Genomic DNA, 14,857 nt, shown 5'->3' with positions numbered 1-14,857 from the left:
TATAAAAAAGAGTGACACAATTCACAAAGACTTACTTTTTATTCTTAAAGTTTGAAATACTTGTAATAAAGATGTGCAAAATTTAATTTAGAGTGTGCAAAAATATTTTTAAAAATAAATTAAAGTATTAAATTAACAAAGAAAAAATATTATATATATATATATAAATTTTTTTTTTTTGAAGTCAGGGGGTTCATTTGAACCCCTGAATATAGACTAGCGCTGCCCCTGCTCAAACTTTTATGCTTGAGGAAATGAAAAGTAAAAATTATCGAATTTCTTAAGAAGATAGCTTCGTGGTGCGTACGCCATCAATTCTAGTGTGTAATTGACATGTTAGGGAATATTTATTGTAGTTTCTGTATAATGACCAAATTTAATTTTGTAGTTCTCAACGCTGATGTTGTTCTTTTATTTGTCAAAAATGCAGAATGGAGCCATAGCTATGAAAGATATAATGCATAATGGTGGTATTACATGGTCCAAAATATAGGATGGTTGTATTATGAACCAGNAAAAAAAAAAAAAAATTGACAGTAATGCTACAACAAATTTGTTTTCTAATAGTTGTTTATGTGATGTTCCTGCACAGTATTCTTACACCTTGCAGCAAAAATTGTCTTGCGGACTCCTTGTGTGGTGGCCGTTTTGATATGTAAGTGGCGTAAGAGGCATTTACCAATGTATGATAATGTTGAAGAATTTCTGCAAAGCCAAATTAACCTCATGCCAATTAGGTACTCATACTCAGAAATTAGAAAGATGTCTAAAGGTTTTGAGGACAAATTGGGTGAAGGACGATACGGCTCTGTACATAAAAGAAAGCTTCAAAGTGGTCTTCTTGTAGCTATAACCTATAAAGATGTTGGGAGGTTCCAAAGCTAACGGGCAAGACTTTATTAATGAAGTTGCAACAATTGGAAAGATTCACCATGGGAATGTGGTGCAACTTATTGGCTACTGTGCTGAGGGACTAAAGCATGCCCTTATGGGTCCGTTTGGATACAACTTATTATTGCTGAAAGTTGCTGAAAACTGATTGTTGCTGAAAACACTGTAGCAAAATAATTTTTAAATGTATGAATAGTATTGCGGGACTCATTTTTAATATTTTTTTCCTGAATAAAGTGGTTGTGGGTCCCATAAACAGTGCGTGAACAGTATCAAAACAGTTCGTGAACAGTATTTTTTCTCATAAACAGTAACTGCACAGTAACTTCTGTCTCTGACCCACTTGAAAGCAAAAAAAAAAAAAAAGGGGGGGGAAGAAACGTGCCGCAGGATTCAGCAAAAAATGCTGAATCCAAACGCTCACTATATATGAATTCATGCCTAATGGTTCTCTTGACAAATACATTTTTTCTAGAGAATGAAATATCCTTAAGTATTGAGAAAACATACAATATTGCTCTTGGAGTGGCTCGTGGAATTGAATATTTGCATCGAGGATGTGACATGCAAATTTTGCATTTTGATATCAAGCCTCATAACATTCTTATGAGAACTTCACCCCAAAAAGTTTCTGATTTTGGACTTGCAAAATTTTATCCAATAGATGATAGAATAGTGTCTTTGATTGCTGTAAGGGGAACACTAGGATATATAGTTCCAAAGTTGTTCTATAAAAATATTGGAGGGGTCTCCTATAAAGCTGATGTTTATTGTTTTGGCATGTTATTGTTGGAAATTGCAAGCAGAAGAAAGAACTTTAATCAATCTGCAGACCATTCAAGCCAAATTTACTTCCCAACTTGGGTCTATGGCCAATTTAGCAAAGGAAATGACATAGAAATGGAAGATGCCACGGAGGAGGAGAAGAAAACTACTAAGAAGATGATCATAGTCGCATTATGGTGCATAAAAATGAAGCCTAGTGATCGTCCTTCAATGAACAAAGTTGTAGAAATGCTTAAGGAGAAGTTGAATGCTTACAAATGCCTTCTAAGCCTTTCCTATCATCATCACTAGGAAGACCGACAGGAAATGTAAGAGACAACTTAAATTCAACTAGTTCATCATTCCAATCAAGTGAATCAAGTCAATCGGCTGAAATTTAAATGCAAACTAGTTGATGTTTCAAACTATTGATTTTAATTGGGAAAGCAAACGTCTCCACTAAATGATTGCAATTTGCGATTTACAAAGATGCTTCATATTTCTGTGTAACAAATAATTGTTCCCTTGATTTATTATAGCTCTTTACTTAGAATTATACGACTTGTAGTCTTTCTCATTTCTTAATAAATGTTTATTGGCCTGGTTGAAAGAGTTTGATGAGTTTCTATATAATGGAAAGGAGAGGAAACATATAGAAAAAGATTGAGCTAAAAATCTGTGATTCTCATTATCTTGCTTAGTGAATAACTGAGAGTAAAGAAAGCTTCATATAGTATACAAGTGGGCACCAATGGGTCTGATTAATAAAAGAAAAATTAAGTCCACATTATCCTCCACACTATGCGTTGAGACTGAAACTGTGTAACTAACTGGAAACAGACTTAGGCACGTGTGCTTGAGTGAAAGACCCAGCTCTTCACGTGTAAGGATTATAAGTTCACATTTTAAGTCACAGACCAAAACTGTGTCGTTCAACTAATTCAAGTGACACCGTTTTGGCTTTGTTTAAAAATGTCACCGTATGGATATTTGGTTAACACTGCACACTGGTGTCATTAGTTGATTGGTGCATCTGGTCTGCAGAGGAGATTTTTTTTTTTTTAAATGAAGTAGAGGAGATAGTTACTTGGTAACTTGTAAGTTGTAACATAACTAATCAATTCAATGAAATTACATATTACGTTCTCCCTCATGTTTTGCTTGTGTTCTTGAGCAAAGCTATGTTGATGTCTTTGATAAGCTATGTTGATGTTGTAACATTGTTTTATTATATTTATTATAACTGTCAGTGAAAACTACAAAATCCAAACCTCAAATCGTCTTCTAGTTACCTATGACAACAATGTCAATGAATTTTGTTCCAAGAATTGGAATGGTTTGATCACAGGAAATGCTAACTTTCGCAAGAAATAAAAGACAATATATAAAACGAAACTTGAGTGTTTTTTCATTCATTTTATTTCTTTTTTCTTTTCTTTAGAAAATAATTATATCATTTTTCTTTTTTGATGTGGATTTTTTTTTTAATATTTAGATATTGATGTGGTTTTTTAATTGCAATTAATTATTTTTATTAGCTATTTGTGTGTCAAGGGAGATGACAAGTACTAAAATGAAAATAGTTTCAAAACTTGAGGATCAAAATGATTGAAAAAAAAATTATATATAAGCACTATATTTAATGTATTGGGGGGAAGAAATAGAAAATGAAGAGACTCATTTTCCTTCATGGCCCACTATATTATTTCCTTTTAAATTGGGGGGAAAGAGAGAGAGGGAAGAAAAAGTTATTATGGTCGAATTAATCAATAAAGTATTATATATATATATATATATATTTCTTTTCTTTTCTTTTTTCCATTTTTGTGCAAACCAAACAAGTAAAAGGAAAAATATTATCATTTCTCTTTCCCTTCCTCTCTCCTCTCCTCCCTTTTATTTCCCTTCTCACTCCCTTGTTTTTGTCAAACACTTGCATTTGGCTTTTGCTTATTGGCTAAAAAAAAATTACTTTTTGTCTCAATTTTTTTTTTTTTGGTTGCAAATAATAAGTTCTATTAGAAATCATCTTTTGTTTTTTTTTTTTTTTTCAAACATTTAATATGAAAGTTACCAAATTATCTTTTGACAAACAAAAGAAAGAACGCAAATGCATTTGCAGACCATTCAAGCCAAATTTACTTTCCAACTTAGGTCTATGACCAATTTAGTGAAAGAAATGACATAGAAATGGAAGATGCCACTGAAGAGGAGAAGAAAATTGATATGAACATGATCATTGTTGCATTATGGTGTACACGAATAGAGCCTAGTGATTGTCCTTCAATGAAAAAAGTTGTAGGAGATGCTTGAGGGAGAAATTAAACGCTTAAAAATGCCTACCAAAACTTTCCTAACTTCATCAAAGAAATTGATAGGGAATAAAGGAGACAAGTTGGATTGATAGGGAATGTAGGAGACAACTTAAATCCAACTTGTTCATCAATTCATTTAGGTGAATCAAATCATTCAACTCAGTTTTAAATGCAAACCAGGTGATATGCGGTTGATTTATGATGCTTCATAAATTGATAGTGAAATGATGCTTCATATCACTATGTAACAAATAATTATTTGTTCCTTTGATTTATGATAGCTCTCTTTACGTAGGACAATTTCTTTCTTTGACATATATTAGAAAAAGGGTAAATTGGACCATCATTTCCGGAAATATATATATATATATATATATTGTTGAGAGGTTACATTAAAAGAGAGATTGTAGTGAAATTTATTACAGAATTAATACAAATGAGTTTCAATACCTGTGGATGAAACAAATATTGTTGCACTCAACTTCTGTTGTTCATCTAAGTTTTTTAATTTGCTAGAACTAGAACTAGAAATAACCTCATTCATAGGAAGAGTGTATAACTGGAAAAAATTGGCCTGTCCTTTCTAAAAAAATAAGCCAGCATTTTGTCATATTTCTCAAACTAATTAGGGAAATGCCCCTCTTTTGAAAATCGATTTTCTCAAAATCGATTTAGGCCCTATAGTGGCGTTTTTAAGAGCCTATAGTGACGTTTTAAGGACCTATAATGGCGTTTTGTAACTCGATATACATGAAATCGAGTTATAGAAAAAAAAGGAAAAAAAAAAGGAAAAAAAAATTGCATGTAATTCGACTTCATGGAGATCAAGTTACAAAATGTCACTATAGGTCTTTAAAACGTCACTATAAGCTGCTTAAAACATCACTATAGGGCTCTAGAATTTTTATTTTATTTTTAAACTCGATTTTGAGAAAATCGAGTTTCAAAAGAAGAATATTTCCCTAATTAATTTGGAAAATAGAACAAAACGTTGGATTTTTTTTTTTTTTTTTTTGAAATGGGCATTTGTCCATTTTCTCCGTGTATAACTATTTTCCAAGTCTGTGGTCTATACAAAAGAACTCCTCCGATATCTGGGCCTTACAGCCCATTATAGAAGATGTAAAGCTCATGCTTAATAGTTTTTTTGAGTTTTGATTTTCTTTTATTATATCGGAATGTAAACTTTCGTCGCTCACAATCTTGTCATGGGCTACTTCTATAAGTCCAATGGGCTGATTCTGTATGGTTGATTGGCTTTTAGGACAGACAAAAAAAAATAGTGATTAGGCCATCAAGCTCCCTTTCTTCTGAATTATTTTATTTAATAATAATAATAACATATATAAGAAACAATAAATAAATAAACGACAATCACTTGGTGGATTAATTTGATCAACTATTTCCTGACATTCTTGAGCTGTGGTTGACGGAAAAAGACAAAGTGATCAATTTTTCTTACACGGTATAATAAAGCTATTTAATTTAACGTGTTAGATGTTGGGAGGACAAGTCGTCTTTTTCATTGACGTTTATGTGAGAAAGCAATAAATACAGGGAAGATGCATACCACTTGCAAAAGTCATTTTTAAAGTTTGTCATGGACAAGTCGTATTTATCATTGACGTTTATGTGAGAATGCAATAAATATAGGGAAGAAACATGCCACTTGCATAAGTCATTTTCAAAGATAGTCATGGACTACAGGAGGGAACCACAACTTTATGAAAAGTTGACTCATGAGTTGTGCCTTCAATTCAATTGGACATGAAGACATCATGAACAGCCCCCACACTTAACTTATCCATAACGTTAATGAGCCTCTACTATCAAATATCACTATCTTTTATCCTGGTTTGTACTCTAATAAAGTAATTATCATGAAGCAAATAACAAAAGTTGAGATTCTATCATATTTATAATTTGTTTTTAAAAATCATACTTTTTGTTCAAATATCTGAGGTTTAAATCCCCGATCCTCCACTATCAAATCAAAAGAAAAGAAAAAATGGTTGATACATTTATGAGTTTTTGTTAACTTAGTAGGGAATATATATTCTCATATAAAGGACAAATTCAAATACCGCTTATTGGTGTCCTTTTTATGAACCCATGGTATTTATTATTTAAAAAATAGGTTAAGGTTAAGTCCAATCCATTAGTGCAATGGACTCGACACAATTCAGACATCTCTGAATCATGTTGGGTCTAGTGTATTAATGTTGCAATGGACCTAAGTCATGTCCAAAAATATTTATAGTTAATAAAATTATCTTTTAATTCTATATTTTAATATACATACAATAGTTTCAAACTTATATCGTTCTCTTCATAACATATATATATATATATATATATATATATATATATGTTTATGCTAATTAGGAAGTTGAATCACACACATTTATAGTTGATAGTATTTCATTGGTTGAAGACTATTTCAACTATACTCCAATAAACCTAATAATTTGTCTTGGTTGATGAACAAAGAAACGTGTTGGATGTTGGGAGTTGGGACAACAAGTTGTATTTTTCATTGACGTTCTAGTGAAAAAGCAGCAAAGAATCAAAAAAAGGGATAAGTCTACTTTCTTTTTTCTTTTTTTTTTCTTTTTTTTTCTTTTTTTTGTTGATAATAGGGATGACTCTACTTGTGAAAGTCATTTTCAAGTTTGTATATGGAACCACAAATTCATGGAAGCCAGTTGTTGGCTCATAACTCATGAGTCTTGAGTCATGGCTTCAATTTAATACGAAGGTGCATGGAATATATGCATAACACCCAAACCAAACTTTTACATAGTGTCTATGAGCATCTTATCATCAAATTCGAAATATCATAGTCTTTTATACTCAAATAGCTCTTCAAAAAGTTGGTATGAATTTTTTTTTTTTTTTGAGAAGAAAGCTGGTATGAAATTGATTGAACATGACGAGCTAGTCAACATGTTCCCTGTTTCTTCGTCACATCTTAAATTACCATGATGGACTCCCTAAAGTTCTAATCAATACTAACCACATCATGGGATCTAAAGATATTTTAGGGTACCACATACTGCATAGGAATTGATAACATGCGGACCACATCGTGGGATCTAGTGACATTTTAAGGTACCACATATTGAGTAGGAATTGATAATTATCTTGAAAATAATGCAACTTTGGAGCTTGTTAAAAACACATTCTCTGAATTGATGATTTTCCTATTCAAAAGAGTTCTATTATCATATTAAAAGGGGGAAAATCACAAGTGTTCATCAAGTTCACCACACACGATTCTAAAAATAAAAATAAAATAAACATGCACACACATTTTAGAAAACATTTATTCATAAGTTTTCTTAATTATTTCATTTGTTAGTTTTTGTGTTGCTTTGTAATTACAAAAGACTTAGTAAACTTTCTAGATGAAACAAGTTCTAAAACAAAAACTCACACCCTTTTATACAAACGGATAACTCAGAGTCAGAGTAGTCTTACGTCAACTGCATAGATGATGAGAAGTTTCACTTGCTAGTTGCTAGTTGATTGAAGAAGATATGGTCCTTGACCATGGTGACCTTGGCGTGTGAGATAATGTAAACCAGAACAAAAAGTCCCTACCCTATATGCATTCGATAATGCAATAATTACAATAAGCTCAAGCATGCACACAAGACCGATTGATTAGAAAGCTGGGCCACCCTCCAAATGGGGGAGAAAAATTATTTGTTGACTAGAAAAATCAGTATTGCCTTATAACTAGCAAGTTATTACTCTATTTAATTTCACACATGGTATTTTCAATTTTGTTTTTTTAAATTGGTGGTATAATTATATTAGTTTAATTGCGGGTTGAAGTGACAATCCAATAATAATTTTTTAGGGGATCACAATTTGACTTTCTACAACCACTCTAAAAATAGGCCCACGTGGTGTGATGTCGAAAGATATAAAAGATTTGAGTGTGTCTTCCTCACCACTAATTGGTTTTGAGGTGAAATGGCATAACTCACAGTCCAACAAATGGTATTAGAGCTAAGGTCATGGGTTCGAGTCACGGAAGTGTCATTATGAGGGAGGGATTGTTGAGAGGACCACAATTTGATTCCCTACAACCACTCTAAAAACAGGGCCACTTGGTGTGATGTCGAAAGTCATAAAAGATTTGAGTGTGTCTTCTTCATCACCAATTGATTTTGAGGTAGAATGACATAGCTCACAATTCGACATAATTAATGGCATCTTTTGTGATGTTCAATATATGTGCTTCCAACCCCACTTTTTTTTTTTTTTTTTTTTGAGAAACATTTGTGTTTCAAACCTCAACTCTCATCCCCAGTATTTATGTATAATCTATATATACTATAAAACCAAAGCCTTTGACTTTCCGTTTACTTCATAATATATATTGACACATAAGCTTTATTGCTTCCACAATTTTACACGTCATTTTAATTTATTTAATTTGTTAACTAAACACAGGCAAGTTTTAAAATCCTAAACCCGACTAAAAAATTTCATTAGGCACATATCCAGCCGAATTCTCCCTAAACTAAACTATAGTTCACCCCTTCTCCCTTTTGATATCCCAAAAAATTTATATATATATATATATATATATATATGGACACACACACACACTGCAGTTTACTAAACAAAAAAAAAAAAAAAAAACCCTAATATGATTAAAAAAAAAAAAAAAAAACCTTACGCTGCCTCCATTCTCCAAAGACTCGAGTCCTTGACAACTCCAAAACTCACTGTTCCATTGTAGGCTAATAGTCTCCCCTCGATCATTGGTGTTGGCTCATCAGTATGCAGTGATACTAGTATCTCCCTCTCGCTTTCTCAAATCATGTTTGAGATTATAAGTTTGTATTGCAATATAGCTGCCTCTGGTTCTGGATATGTGAATGAAAAAATTAAAAAAAGAAAAAGAAAAAAGAAAAACTAAAACTGTGTAATGTTTTGATAAGTGTGTATAGTGTTGTACAACTTGCGTTAATGTTTTAATAATTTAAGAGTCCGTTTGGATATATCTGAAAACTAAAAACTGAAAAACACTATAGTAAAATAATTTTTAAATGTGTAAATAGTACCGTGTGACTCATTTTTAATGAAAAAGTTGCTAAAAAGTGAAATTTGTGAGTCCCGTAACTGAAAAGTTGCTAAAAAATTGTTGAAAAAGTTACTACGTGTACACTGTTCACGCCCCTAGAGTCAACAATCACGGCATGAAAAAAAAAATTTCAGAAATGCAAAACGTGCATTTGGGGAGCGCAAACTAAATTTTCTTTTATTAATTTTTTTTTATAAAATATTTCTATTATTTTATGTGTCACTCACTAGAGACTAGAGTGTGTTTCAAAACAAAAGAAAGACTAAAACTGTGTAATGTTTTGATAGGTGTTTAGTGTTGACCAACTTGCATTAATGTTTTGACAATTTCAATTTTTTTTTTTTTAATAAAAAGATTTCTAATATTTTGTGTCACTCACCAGAGACTAAAGTGTGTGTGTGTGTGTGTTTTTTTTTTTTTTTTTTTTTTTTGTGCTAAATCTAGAGACTAGAGTGTGTACGATATTTTGTTTACAGCTTGCAATCTTTAAATTTTGTAAAATTTAATTAAGCACAGTACAGTTTATGTTTATTTTTTGGTTTCTCATGGTGTAGGCATTTGTTCTTGATATGATATGTTTTACTTCATACTCTGTAGGTACTGAAAATGGGCTTTCAAGCTTTCATCTTTTCCTTTGTGGCGGTGGCTGCTAGGACACATGCCAAACATGTATGTCATCCACTTGATGACCACAAAAAAAGTTTCCATGTAGATCTCTTTGCGTTTGTGAAATTTTTACTCCAACATGGTTATACAAGAACAAATTTTATGATCCCAAAAATTCACTTTCACCTGAGGTTAAAAAATTTGTGGCTAAGGTGTTGTAAGTTACGACAAATATGTGAAAAATTGTCAGGGTTTATTCATAAATTCCATATGGCAATGCCACAATAACATATAACTATTACAAATTCCAGTATAGAATTCCATTGAAAGTTGAAGATAGCACAATATTGACCATATATGATAATTTCATATAATGATAATCTCTTGGACTATCACACATACACACAAAATAAAAATAAAAATTTAATATAATATTCTTTAAAAAATCATACTCAATAGCTTTCCTGTGCATCGCACGGGTTAGCAACTAGTAATAATAATAATAATAGTAGTAGTAGTAGGAATTACTCTTGGAATTATAAATTAAATATTCAAGACCACGGTCGGCAACATGAAATCATGAATGTAGGTATGCTTTCAAGAAGTCATGTACTCTCGTATGCACTAATACAGCTTCATAAGATCAATTTCAGAGAACTTATTAGTGGTTGCATGTATAACTTCAATGAAAATAGGATTTTACATTTTCTATTCCAGTTGCATCATTCAATTGATCTTATTTGTACCGCTCACTCATTTTAGATTTTGATTTGGTCCGGTTTTCCTGCATATAGCCAAACTCTCTCATCAAATTATTTAAGGCATGTTCTCATCCAATCCTTCCAAAATACATAATTATTCCCTCAAAACGAGGGAACATTGAAGGACCATGCTTTATCCACTACAACAGAAGTCAATGATGAAACTCAGGAAAATGTTCTTAAACAAATACACCTATGCTCTAATACTAATAAAATAAATCAATTTAATAGTAGATTAATTGAGTAAATTTATAATTTATTCCAAACAAATAGTAGAAACAGTTATTTCAACCGCTAATAATATCATCTTAAAAGCAACAACAAGCAATATAAACAGTAAAACCTCACACAAATTTTGGTGATGAGAAGTGAAGTGAAAAAACCAATAAATAAATAAAACCATTCTTCCGTGAGGAGGAAAAAAAGAAGAGAAAAAGAAAAAGGAAAAAAGAGCTGGTATGAAATTGATTGAACATTACAAGGGGGCCAATACGTTCCTTATTCCTTTGTCATACGATTCACACCTTAAATTATCATGGACTTTGTGAAGTCTAGTGATACTATGCACATCATGGGACCTAGTGAGATTTTAAGGTACCACGTATTGTTAAGGAAATTGATAATTATTTGAAAAAGAATGTAACTTTGACAAATGTTAAAAACTATTTCTTTAAATTGATAATTGTCATGGTCAAAGCAGTTTGTTATCCAAATAATTTTTCTTTTTGTAAAATCATACACTCATGTTCAAGTACACCACACACGCTAACATACTCTAAAATGTACATAAATTTTCTAAGATAAAAAGCTTTCTAGAAAACATATGTCCGTAAATTTTCAAAATTACTTTATATTTTCAGAAGACTTTGTAAACTTTCAAGATGAAACCAGTCTTAAAACACAAATTCAAACCCCTTCTCACGTAAACAATCTATACAAAATATTTTGACAATTATTACCTATTTTAAAAATAAATAATAAAAAAAACTTAATTAGCCAATGCAGTTGAAGCAGAACATATAGGATAATTATTTCATTCTTTTCATGGCTCCTAAGTATCCTTTTTTCAGTTGCTGAAATTTTGCCCTAGATAACTAGGGCATATACAGAGCACTTATAATTTAGCTGGGTATAAAAATTAACAACCAATTTGATAGTACCGACGGGTGTCCAATTGCAATATTCAGAGTATAAAGAAGATATATAAGGTGTATGGGACAGAAGATTTATGTTCTACTTTACCAAGACTAGTAAATTTTTTAAAACTAGATTTACAAGTTCGCATTTCTTTTATTCTAATAAGTGAAACAAAATTGCAAACAAAGGCATAACTTAGAGTTAGAACCTATGATCTGTGTAAACTAGCCGTAGTTCTATGCTAACTGTGAAGATGGTGAGATGTTTCACTTGCTAGTTGCTAATTGATTGAAGGAGATATGGTCCTCAATGACCGCAATGACCCCTAAAGTTTGAGATAATGTAAACCAGAAAAACAAATATAAATATAAATATAAATATATATATATCTTATAATAATTATGATAGGCACGTGTACAAGAGACTAATTGATTAAAATTTAGAAAGGACCACCCTCCAAAATGGAAGAGTAAAATTATTTGATGACTAGAAAATTAAATCTGTACCAATGCGTAAGTCAAGAGTAGAACATATGATCCGTGTAAACTAGCACTAGTCCCACGCCAACTACAAAGATGGTGAGAAGATTCACTTCCTAGTTGCTAGTTGATTGAACAAGATATGGTCCTCGATAACCACAGGTGTGACCTTGACGTTTGAGATAATGAAACCAGAATAAAAATAAAAATAATAATAATAACAACTTTGAAGATGGTGAGATGTTTCACTTGCTAGTTGTTAATTAATTGAAGGAGATATGGTCCTTTGTGACCGCAATGACCTCTGAAGTTTGAGATAATGTAAACAATAAAAAACTATCTTATAATAATTATGATAGGCAGGCACACGTACAAGAGATTGATTGATTAGAATTTAGAAAGGACCACCATCTAGAGTGGAAGAGTAAAATTATTTGTTGACTAGAAAATTAAATCAGTACCAACGCGTATGTCAAGAGTAGAACATATGATTTGTGTAAACTGGCCCTAGTCCCATGCTAGCTATGAAGATGGTGAGAAAAATAATTATGATAGGCACACATACAAGAGATTGATTGATTAGAATTTAGAAAGGACCACCCTCCAAAATGGAAGAGTAAAATTATTTGTTGACTAGAAAATTAAATCAGTGCCAATGTGTAAGTCAAGAGTAGAATATATGATCTGTGTAAACTGGCCCTAGTCCCACGCCAACTACGAAGATGGCAAGAAGTTTCACTTACTAGTTGCTAGTTGATTGAAGGAGATATGGTCCTCGATAACCATAGGTGTGACCTTGACATTTGAGATAATGAAACCAGAAAAAAATAATAATAACAATAATAAATAAAACCCCCATCTTATTCTTAATTAAATATTCAATCATTATGATAAGCTCACACAAAAGGCTGATTGGTTATAATTTTAGAAAGGATCACAGTAGGCAACATGAATTGGTATGCACCACTCATCCCTTTTAGTTTTTGGTTTTGTCCAACCTTTCCCTACGTATACCAAACTCTCTCATCCAATAATTTTAAGAGTGCCTTTCAAGTTTTAATATACATAATTGTTCCCTAAAAACGAGGGAAACAATGAGAGATTGTACTTTATCCATGATAGTATGGGTTAAGGATAACACTCATGAAAAAGTTCCTAAAGAAGTATACCTATTCTCTGATACCAATTGAAAATGTCAATTTAGACCCCAAATTATTTTGGTAGAAGATTAATTGCATTAATTTATAATTTACTCCAAACAAATTGCACAAAAGGGTATTTCAACCTCCGGAAATATCATCTTAAAAGCAACAATAAAAACTCACACTGATTTTGGTGATGAAGTGAAGGGGAAAACATGTTATAAAAATAAATAAATAAAAACGTCCTCAATCGTAAAAACATTACAAGGATCCAGCCTCTTGTAAAAGTCACTATAGAAAAAGCAGCATGAACAATAAAACCCCACACGGATTTAAGATTTTGGCGATAAAGTGAAGTGGAAAACAAATTACAAAAATAAATAAATAAATAAAAACTCCATCAATAGAAAAAACATTATAAGGATCCAGCCCCTTATAATAAAAGTCACTATAGAAAAAGCAGTTATAACTCAAAAAACCTTTACACAACTAGACTCTTTAGGGTAACTTCTATGAATGCCACATTTGCCTTCCCACCGCAGTGGCTCCAAAACCTTTTTAATCTTTCTGTACGAATCTCCTCCACTAATGAACCCTATATGCATCCTGAAACTCCAGTACTCCAAGGAACTTAAGGACTTACAACAGTGAACTTAGTGTAATAACAATCTCTATGGTTTCAAAGCACCCAATCAATTATAACTTCTGAATTACAACTTTTACTAGGTACAAGAAGAATTTTCCAGTTTTTGTCTCAAGATGAAAAGCTTCAAGATGTGAATAGATATATAGCTCTGGGCAGGACAACCTTTCTACTATCGAAAAGTAATGTAACATGTGTACTATTATGTCTTTAAGTTGCACTAGGAATTCAAAATCTACAAATCTCACTCGAGTGAATGGGAACATCTCGCGAGTGTCTTAAGTTTATTATGTTTCTTGATTAATGATTGCATGATGAGTGAATCTTCTTTTAGCTACAGCAAACCTTTATGTCTTCAATTTTCTTAGAAGATTCGTTAAAGGACTTAAACAGTACTATGTAATCTAACTAAATTTATTTCGTTACAATAACAACCATGATTTGTAATATGGAATTTGGTAATATTTAAAACCAAAGAAAGAACTCTTAAATCCTTAAGGGGCTTGTTAAAGCCACAAGGAAATGTTTTCTGGCATCCACCGGAAAAATAAGATGAACGCTCTTTGAAATATTTATACACTAAATAGTCTGAATACCCTAAGGCTACAACCACTAATTTATATCACATCAGCGGTATGTAAAATAATTTATGAGTTTAGCATTTTTCATTTATAATAGAATTTCAATTTAGGCTAAAATAGGAAATTTTTCCCAAAAAAATTATTCTAAAACAAGTCTTAATCATATCATACCATATAAAGGGTCAATTTAGACTAAAATACTCTTAAAAACTCTCTAAAATAATGAGATAAAGCTTTATTCTACAAAATTCTGCACATTATAAAAATAAATTAATAAAGAGGTACTTTTTTATAAGCATCGCCTTGCTCATACAGTCGTACTTGATATAAGAAAACTTGAAGTCCCTAAAGTGAGTACAAGATTAATAATTATAATCCTTAGGTACACCATGATTGCAGCCCATATCATCATTGAGGTCCTCTATTTTAAGAATAC

General features: G+C 31.6%; 1 pseudogene; it reads left to right on the top strand.

Annotated features, from left to right (window-relative positions):
- Nucleotides 1-424: 424 nt before the first annotated feature.
- On the top strand, nucleotides 425-2,057 carry LOC112035351 (rust resistance kinase Lr10-like; annotated as a pseudogene).
- The last annotated feature ends 12,800 nt before the right edge of the window (nucleotides 2,058-14,857 follow it).

Source organism: Quercus suber, unplaced genomic scaffold, assembly GCF_002906115.3.
Source record: "Quercus suber isolate HL8 unplaced genomic scaffold, Cork oak 2.0 scaffold_546, whole genome shotgun sequence".
In the NCBI taxonomy this organism is placed as follows: domain Eukaryota; kingdom Viridiplantae; phylum Streptophyta; class Magnoliopsida; order Fagales; family Fagaceae; genus Quercus; species Quercus suber.
Note: the sequence above shows the minus strand (reverse complement) of the source record. Positions and strands in the feature narration are given on the sequence as shown.